Raw genomic sequence first — 9,565 nt, forward strand, 5'->3', positions numbered from 1 at the left:
GACCCACTGCCCAACACTCACAGTGTCTACGGGGTCTCGGCCATGCTGGTCTCCACTCTGGCCTTGGACACAACTAGCACCTCAGGGCCTTTGCACATGCTGTTCTCTCCTCTTGGAGTATCTACCCCACCCCTGATCCCTCACCTACTTACCTGCAGCCCACCTGTCAGGTCTCAGCTGAAAACGTCACCTCCTTGGGGGAGAACTCTCCTGTGTCTCTTATCAACCCATACCCCGGCCCAGAGCCCAGGTCTGGTCCCCAAAGTCCCTCTCATGATGCCACCTGCCTCTCCTTCCCAGCAAGGACCATGCATGTTGACATGAGGTCTTTATTACATGAGGATGATCCAAACAGGTAAAACAGCTATTTTAGGCAAGTCCAGTTAATTTGGGGACTGAAGTTTCACAGCAAATATTTGTGATGTATTTAACCAACATTTACCTGGGATTAACTTCAAGCCAGTACAGTTCTCAGCACTCTATGTACAGTAAAGCCTTCGGTCCTCCACACCAGATACTGTTATTATCATCCCATTTCACAGATGAGGACACTGAGGCACAGGAAGCTAGTAACTGGCAGGGGAGTTCCTATTCTCGACCATCTCTTCTGAACAAAGGCTTTATCTAGAAAAACAAAACTAAATTTGATGGAAAAATAAGTTTGTATCTCCTATTTAACAACTTCTAGGGGGTAGTAGCACATGGGTCCTAATTCTCAGACTAATCAAAAAGAATCAAGCATTCATGTTTTGCATAATCTTTCTGGTAGAATTGTAGCACATTCACGACCTTCCCTCCAGGTTTGGCTTCCACAGGCTGATGGCAGGAGAGTCCTTCCCAAACAGTCTCAGGGTCCTGGAGCCTCCCCGGGTCCTCTCCAAGCCCCTTAGGGTGGGTTCTCTCCCGGAGAGCCTGCCCGGCCTCTGCCCGCGGGTTTCTCTCCTCCACTGTTAACTGGCCTGGAATGTTCCAGACCCTCTTCCTCAGGGACTCTGAGGGGGAGGATCACTTGCTGTTTTGTGTTGAGTGTACAAGCCCACCACGGCCCCATGGTGCCCCCCATCTGACATCTGCCGGGAGACCCCCCCCCCGAGGGGCCCCGCCTGGTCCCTTGCAGCCACCGCGTGCAGAGGACAGCAGCTCTGAGAGCCGACTGAGAGCGGAATGTTCAGGAAGTTCACTCCCAGGCTGGGCATCGGCCTGGCAGGAGGATTTACCCCACAGAAACCAGCAATGGCTACAAATCAGGGCCGTTTGCTCCTACAGCACCAGGTGACCGACTCACCCCCTTGGTCACAGCTCCAGCACAGGCATGACTTCTGGGTGGAAACCCTGTGACCAGATTTGGGCTCCGCCCCAAGGGTCCAGACCCCACTTCCCTGGATGGGGCTCATGAACCCCGAACTGACTGTGCCGAGACCACTTCTCTCCTTGGCACCTTCCAGAAGGAGTGACAGCAAGCGGTCGGGGAAGGGCCGCCAGCTTTCGACCTTGGAGGGAGCATCATTTCAGATGCTTCATCAAGATATCTTCACTTAACTTGTTCATCAAAGATATTTTTCCTTCCTGCGATGTTGATTTGGTTCCTTTTTTAGTCTCTTTGTCCACGTGGGAAGCAAAGAGGCAACAGCCGGAATGTGGAAGGTGGTGGGCGGAGCTGCCCTAATTGGCTAATTGGCTTCTGTCTCTACCCAGCCTGGTCAGAAAGTGTCTTAGCAAAGTGTCCTTCCCTTCCCGGGCTGCAGGGCATGGGAGGGGGCAGCCTGGGCAGAGGGGATAGACCCACCCATTCACCCTAAATCAAATATCCTGATTTTCCCACCCCCTCCCCCGCGTCATGGGGCAAAAGGCAGAAGCCTGCCTGCCTCGGGAGCTCTTCAAATGGAGGAGGAAGCCCCTGGTGTCTGCCCGCAGAGCTGACACTCCCACGGATCGCAGGCCAGGGGTCCCGAGGCTGCACCCTGACCCGCCCCACCGCCCCCTCACGGCTCACCCCCAGGCCACGTCCCCTGGGGCCTCCCTCCCTGCTGTGAAGACAGGGCTGGGCCACCTGCTGGGGAAGGGGCACTGGGGCTTCCTGGGAACAGGTACCAGGCAGAGGGGGGTCCTACCTGCTCTCCCAGACTCTCCTTCTGAGCCAAGGTGCCACTGAGGGGAGAGTCCAGGTGGCTTTTCCAGGTTCAGCCAGAAGGACACAGCCTCTCCTGCTACAAAGCCCTCTCTAAAGAACGGGTGAGCCACGGTCAGGGCAGTGTCTCTCCAGAATGGATGAGGGCCCCAAATATGGGGAAGGACCGGGGTGCAGAGTTTGCCTGAGGCGGGGATAGCCACTTCCTGAACACGGTACAAGGGAGCAGTGGGCAGGACAGCGAAGCAGAGACCGTCTGCCCCGAGGTGGAGCCTGAGCGCTGTATGTCAAGGGGCAAGATGGGGAGGTATGGGGACATTCGGAACTTTCTCTTTTCTGATAACTCTGCCTGGTTGTTAAGTAGCCCGTGGGTCATTTCCAGCCTATGGATATTCTGAGACGGGTCCCCCAGTGGGCCCGTCTAGATTCTGGGCAGGGGGTGGCCGTGGGGCCCTTCTACCCTCCCTCCGTCCCACCGGCCGCTTCAGAGTGGCCTCTACAGTCGGGCTACGGGCCATCTCTGGGTGCAGGGAGCTCTGGCCTCTCTCGGTCTAATGGATTTAATGCTATTTCTCCCCTGGACATTATTATCCGAGATGACCAGCTTGTCTGTTACATCCACGAGACGGGTTTTTGACTCCTCTAAACCGCAATTTTCTTGTCTCTTAAAGGTTATTGTTAGAAATAGATGAAGAATGTACAAAAAGAATGTGTCTCTAACACAGCGTCTGGCTCAGACGTCCCGAGCCTTCGCGCCTTCCTCCATTCATCCTCCTGTGTTTCCTTAGTATCTTTCTCCTGAATGACAGAGAGACAATGGCTCTTCAAATCTGTCTAGAGTTAACCTTTCGTTGCTAAAAGCAAACGGTGTGTAGATTCCTCCTGTCACACGGAGACAGCAGGGACGGGAGCTCTTTTACAGGGCAGGCAAAGGGCGGGAGGCTGGTCTCTGTCCGCAATTCCTGTTCTGTCTGATTTATTTGGTTTTATTTTGTTTCCCCGAACTGACTATTTTGAAAAATGTCAAAGCTCCCGGAACGTTTTAAAGCATAGTACGGTGAGCAGCCCCGGACCACAACCCCTTTATCTCCATCCACAGCTGCTAACACCGTGCCATGCCTGCTTCTGTCTCTGTGTGCATTATTTATGAAATGGGTCTGGATTCCCCCCCCCCTTTTTTTTTTACCAAATCACTTGAGACAATGATGCAAACATCGTATTCTCTGCCTAAACCCTTCAGAGTATCCGTCATTAAACAATGATCTCCTGCACCGTGTCCAAACCCTTTCATAACATTTAATGTGGACACAGAAATACAGTTTAATGTACAGTCCAAATTTAGAGCCTTTTTTCCTTAATTCTAAATGATCGTGTATTGTCTTTGGTTGACTCGGCTCCTGCAACCATGTACCTTCCTTTTTCTCTTTCATGGTTTTGTTTTTGTTTTGTTTTGTTTTGTTTTAAGATTTTTATCTTGAACCAGAAAGCCAAGAAATGCTCCAAGGATGGTGGGACAAATCCAGGAAACAGAAACTGGAATAAAGGGGCTCCCACTGCGAAATCTAGTAATATTTGCACATAAAATAATTATGGTAATGAATGTGAACACATCCACGTCGGGAACAGTCATGCTCATCCCAACTGTAGAATGTCCTACAGGCCAGCAGGCTGTCCCTCTGTCCTCACCTGAGTGCTGGGTCAGAGACACCCCTTGTCTTGAGCTCTACCTCATGTCCAGCCGGCCCTTTACTGGTATCAGAGAAGCAGAGAAGGAACCTTGGCCTTCAAGCATGAAGGCAGAGCTCAGGAGTCTGTGTCTTTGGGGTCTTGGGCGTTTGGACCACCCCCAAATGATTTCCAGATGATTACAACTTCTCCACCAAAGGGAGAAAAGAGAAATATGTGTATTTGTTGTTTTCTTCTCCTGAACAACTCAGGTGGTCTTCTCTCAAAAAAACAATCTCTCCTTAAAGAGGTGCATTCAGGAGCCATCTGTGGGCTCCTGGCCATCCCACCAGCAGGGACGGTCATGGTCACAGGGATGGTCACTGCCGTGGCTGCCATTAGGCTCCATGGCTGTGACCACACCCAAGGGCATCTCTTTGGGAGCATCGGCCCAGCACCGAGGGACAAGGAGGATCAGCAGTTCCGTCGGAGCCCTGCTAACCCTGAGACCCAGCCAGGTGGCCACAGCACAGCCGCTTCCGATCCAGCAGGACAGCAGCGGCCATCTGCGGGTAGGGGAGTCAGAGCATTTGGTGCAGGGTCCTGGCCAGCAGCCCCAGAGGGGTGTCTCTAAGGCTTTGTTCATTCCTTCCGCTCACATCTCCGGAGGGCCAGGCACATGCCAGGCACAGCAGAGGCCCCTGGGGATGCAGTGGAGACCTGGCTCCGGGAGCTCCCAGTCTGCAGAGAGAGATGCATGACAAGCAGTGACAGCCTAGGACAGGGAGCGCAGCCCACCGCCAGGGCCACTTGTCCCCACTTTCCTTGCACTTTCCCCTCGCTGGCTTCTTTCTGCCCCTGAGGCTTTCCCTTGGAGGGATTCTTCCTTGGAGGCCGCTGGGGGCAGGAGCCCACGTGGCTGGGGGCTAACATCCTGGAAAGCAGCCCTCCTCAAGGGCCAGACGGGAACGGGGACATCTCCGCCTGAGGCCTGTCCCACACCATCTCCCATAGGAACCTAAAGGGACTGAGCCCTGCGTCCCACCGTGGCCACCTGCTCACCACCCTCCAGGGCTGATGGGCTAGCCCTTCTCCTTCCCGTCTCCCTTCCCCCCCCCCTCCTGGAAAGCTCCCTGCGTCTCCTCCAGATGCTCTGCTCTTCTCACACCCAGTCTCGGGGTCGGCTTCTGGAAGATTCCAGCGTAAGGCCCTATGTCAGGCACAAAGTCATCACAAGGTAGTGAGTGGCCTGAGAAAGGTGGTGGCAGGCAGGGGGTGGGGTGGGGGGTCGTGGAGGGAGAGGACAGTCAGAAGGAGCCCATGGAGAAGGGGACATCGGAGCAGGTGCCCCAGAGGTGAGGGAGCAGCGGTGGACATCTGGGCGGAGAACGGAGAAGAACAAAGCAAAGGTGAAGATCTGAGGCAGGGAGAGCTGGTCCTTTCCCGGGAAGAGCTAGTGTGACAGGAGTGAGGGGAGCCCCAAGAATAGACTAGGGGGCAGAAGAGCCTAGAGGAAACAGGTCCCTACCACCATGTAAAGCGTTCTGCACAGAGCAAGGTTGGGGAATGGCAGTCTCTGGGCATTTGTTTAAGCTGTTCCTTTCAGCTAGGATGCCCGTCCTGCATCTCTGCACGTCCAACTCCAACTTACCCTTCAGGGACCATTCAGCCTGCTCTCGCCACCCCAAAAAGCCCTCATCACCACTTCCTCATGAGCTTTCCCAACTGTACAAGAATCTCCCTTCTTGGGACAACCAGATCATTTCACCGAAATTTCTCATAGATTATAGCCGCTGACAGAAAAAAGTCCTCATTGACATAATCTTTTGGAACTGAATCCCCAGAGTTACCATGAAGTTGTAAAGAGTAACGAGATCATCACAGTCCAAAAGCGTCCGCTTATTAACGGACCACCGATAAAATTAATCTCCAAAATCAAGTTCCCGCCAGCACCTGGCCCCCTCTATCAACCACCCCATAGCCTCACAGACTGTCCCCTGCAGGGGACACAAGGCATCTGCCCACGTAATGCAAGTAAATGAAAACCAATTGCAAAGTGAGAAAGCACATTTTGCAACAGCTTCAGCCTTTAATTAATTTCCTTAAAGCTCACAAAGCCAGTCGACCCCCGAAGACAGGCAGTTAGGCCAGTGAACGGGAGACTGGCTTTTAAAGAGAAACTATTTGTGTATGAAAGAATGAAGAATCCCTTGGGGAAATCGATGAGCCCCGAGGTATTTTGCAGTCACAAAAATTCCTTTGTTCGAACTATGAACAATTTTGTGTCAGGTGCAGGAGGGTTACAGGAAAACAACACCCCCAAATCAATATTTTCTTTGTTCTCGGTTCTAAGTATCAAGGTATGGTTGTAATGAGGGCATGACTTTTGTTAAATATAAGATAACACACTTCCCTTGGAACTTTTCACTTGACTTTTGAAGTTAGAGCCACAAACACTTTTCCACCAGACCTTGTCCCCTTTGTTTGGAGCATTGGTGTCCCTGTCTTCGGTATATCTGCTTGAAGGACCTCTTTCCCCTGATTGACAAGGACCTCTGGTGTTTTCTTTTTTGTTTGGTTGGGGTTTTTTCCTTACTTTAAAAATTACTTTTATTAATGTTTTCCCAGATTTTTACTTAAATTCTAGTTAGCTAACATAGAGTGTAATATTGGTTTCAGGAGTAGAATTCAGTGATTCATCAGGGACACAGGACTGCCATCACATCACGTGCCTTCCTTAATGCCTATTCCCAGTTACCCCGCCTCCCCATGCCCCCTCCAACTCCCCTCAGTTTTTTCTCTATCATTAAGTCTCCACTGGTTTCCCTCTCCCTTTCTCCTTTCTCTTTTCCCGCCCCACAAGTTCATCTGTTTTGTTTCCTGAATTCCAAAAATGACTGAAACCCCATGATATTTGTCTTTCTCGGACTGACTTATTTCACTTCGCATAATACCCTCTAGCTCCTTCCACGTCACTGCAAATGGCAAGACTTCATTCTTTTTGGAATAATACTGCTTCCGTGCTTGTCTTGCATCTCCTATTTGACCCAAAGAAAAACAGGGAATAAAGAATGGACATTCTTCTTCAGCCTAGAACATAACAGATGCCAACTAACATTAAGCGAACAGATGACCAAACCAAGAAGGGACTCCCCAGTTTGACCCGTGTGCTCAAGCTCGTTAAAGAGAAAAGAAAAGTTCGCACCCAAGATTTACCATCTTGTGCACAAAGCTGAATTCAGGGCACTGCAAGGCCTGGCTTTCCTGGCAGAGCCCCCAAGAAACCACTGAGTAATGTAAGATAAAAGGCTGGTTCGATATACTTGGTCGAGAATGAGCTGTTCAACACAACATGCCAATGCAAATGGTTTCCCCTTTGCAGGAAAATTAGAGTTAAAATAGAACCCATCCCATGCCTTATGTAAAATTAAATTTTAGTGCCTTATTAAGACTTAATTATAAAAAATAAAATAAAAAGCTTACAAGAAAATCTAGGGTAATTCAAACATAATACAGTAGTAGTTGGAGAGAGCTTGCAAATCAAGGATGGGAATTCTAAGAAATCAGAGAAAAAATAGACATATTTGAAAATTACAATTTTGCATGTCATAAGATTACATAAATAAAATCTACATGTAAACCACAAATCTGTAGAATTATTTTAAAGCAAATCATAAACAAAGGGCTAATTCTAAAGTATATAGGGCGCTCTTACAAAGTAACCAGGAAAAGGAGCAAAAGTTCTAAAGAGACCACTCCCAAAAGAGCAAATCCCAATATTAGAATAAGGAAAGGAACAGAAGAAAGGAAGAAAAACATCCAAGAGAGGGGGAAGAAGTAAAGAAAAGATGTTTGAATTCACCAGGAGTCAGAAAATTTCATACTCAACTCTTGAGTTGTGACTATCCTTGTAAGACTGACAAAAATTTAAAAGGACCATAAATCCTACCTGGGCAAGTGACCCCTGCTATCCTCTAGTAGAAATGGGGACCAGTACAGTCTTCTCTGAACATAATCTGACAACATTTAATAAAATTTAAGAAGTGCAAACACCTTGGGTTTACATCCGGCTCTTGAGCTGCTGGGAAATCCATCCTATTTGCACCAGTGTGGACATCCAGCAGCATTCTTCGAACGGCACAGAACCAGAAGCAACACAAATTCCCGTTTCTGGAGAAGCAGCTAAGAACTTCGCAAAGTTATCCAATACGTGGTGTATTGCACCGTCCCATAAAGAAAGAACTTAAATGTAGAGGTATACAAGGTGACTCGCAAGTGTTTCTACAAGGTATTGAGTGAGAACATCAAGATGCAGATAAAAGTCTATTATGTAAGACCATATTCATAAAACAATGACTTTCCTTCCCCACAAAAAAAAAAAAAAAGTGCCCTATACTTGTATGCGTGCTTGTGTGTGTGACGCACTTTGTAGGATTATGGGATTATACGAGTAGAAAGAAAAACATGGAAGGACACACACTGGTTGTGTTTTGTCTTGTTATTGGGTGCAGGCTATCTGTGCTGATGGAGATGGCAAATGTGAAGGGGAGAGAGAAGAAGAGACGAAAATATCCACAGTAGACAAGCATGTATCCTATGACCCATTCCAGTAAATGGGACCAAGACCAAACTATCTGGACTCAGAGAGAGGAAGGTGAACCCAAACCTTTATTTCCCCGAGCCCTTAAGAAGGTTGTGAATGAGAAGGGAATCTGAGCCAGGTCTCCAAGGTCTCCAAGGATAAAGAAGACTTCGACAAACAAAGATGGCAGCAGGAGGGAAAGATGGAAAGAATTCTCAGCAAAGAAATCCTTTTAAAGAAAGAGTGTATGTAGTAGGCAAAATTCCAAGATGGCACCAGAGATTTCTGCCCCCTACCCCCACCCCAGGGTGTACGCATATCTTAGTGTATACTTAGTGTATACTGTCCTCCCCCTTGAGTGTTGGTAGGACTTGTGATTACTGTGGGATTTCACTCCCATGATTACATTATGTTATACAGAAAAGATAAAGGAATTTTCCAAATATCATCAAAGTCCCTAATCATTTGAGTCTGAGTTAATCAAAAGGGAGATTATCCTACCTGCGCCTGACCTAATCCAGGGAGACATTTAAAAGAGAGCCCTGGACCTCCCTGAAGGGAGAAATTCAAAGCCAGAGATGCTCTCCTGTTGATGTTGAAGAAGTAAGCTTCCATGAATTTTGCAACTACAAGGAAATTGACTCTGCCAATAACTACTTGAGCTTAGAAGACCATGTGCCTCAGATGACCAATACTTTGCAACCTTTTGAGACTCCAAGCAGAGGGTCTCAAAGTTGGCATCTCTGTTTTCTTTTTACATGCTTTTTAAATATATGTGTTTCTTTTCACGATTGCCTGCTCTTCTGACAAGTAACACTGATTTTCCATGAACAGTAATGATATAAAGTTGCTTTTAAAAGTCAGCTTTAGGGATGCCTGAATGGCTCAGTTGGTTAAGCCTTCGGCTCGGGTCATGATCCCGGCTTCCTGGGATTGAGTCCCACATCAGACTCTTTGCTTGGCAGGGAGTCTGCTCCTCCCTCTGCCTCTGCCTGTGTTTGCTCTCTCTCCCTCTCTCTCTCTCTGACAAATGAATAAAAAATCTTAAAAAAAAAAAAAAAAAAAGAGTCAGCTTTAAGGACGCCTGGGTGGTGCAGTCAGTTAAACACCTAACTCTTGGTTTCAGCTCGTGTTGTGATCTCAGGGTCATGAGATCAAGCCCGGCATCAGCTCGATGCTAAGCACAGAGT

This window comes from Mustela putorius, unplaced genomic scaffold, assembly GCF_011764305.1.
Source record: "Mustela putorius furo isolate JIRA1106 unplaced genomic scaffold, ASM1176430v1.1 tig00000592_pilon_pilon_pilon, whole genome shotgun sequence".
Classification (NCBI taxonomy): Eukaryota; Metazoa; Chordata; class Mammalia; order Carnivora; family Mustelidae; genus Mustela; species Mustela putorius.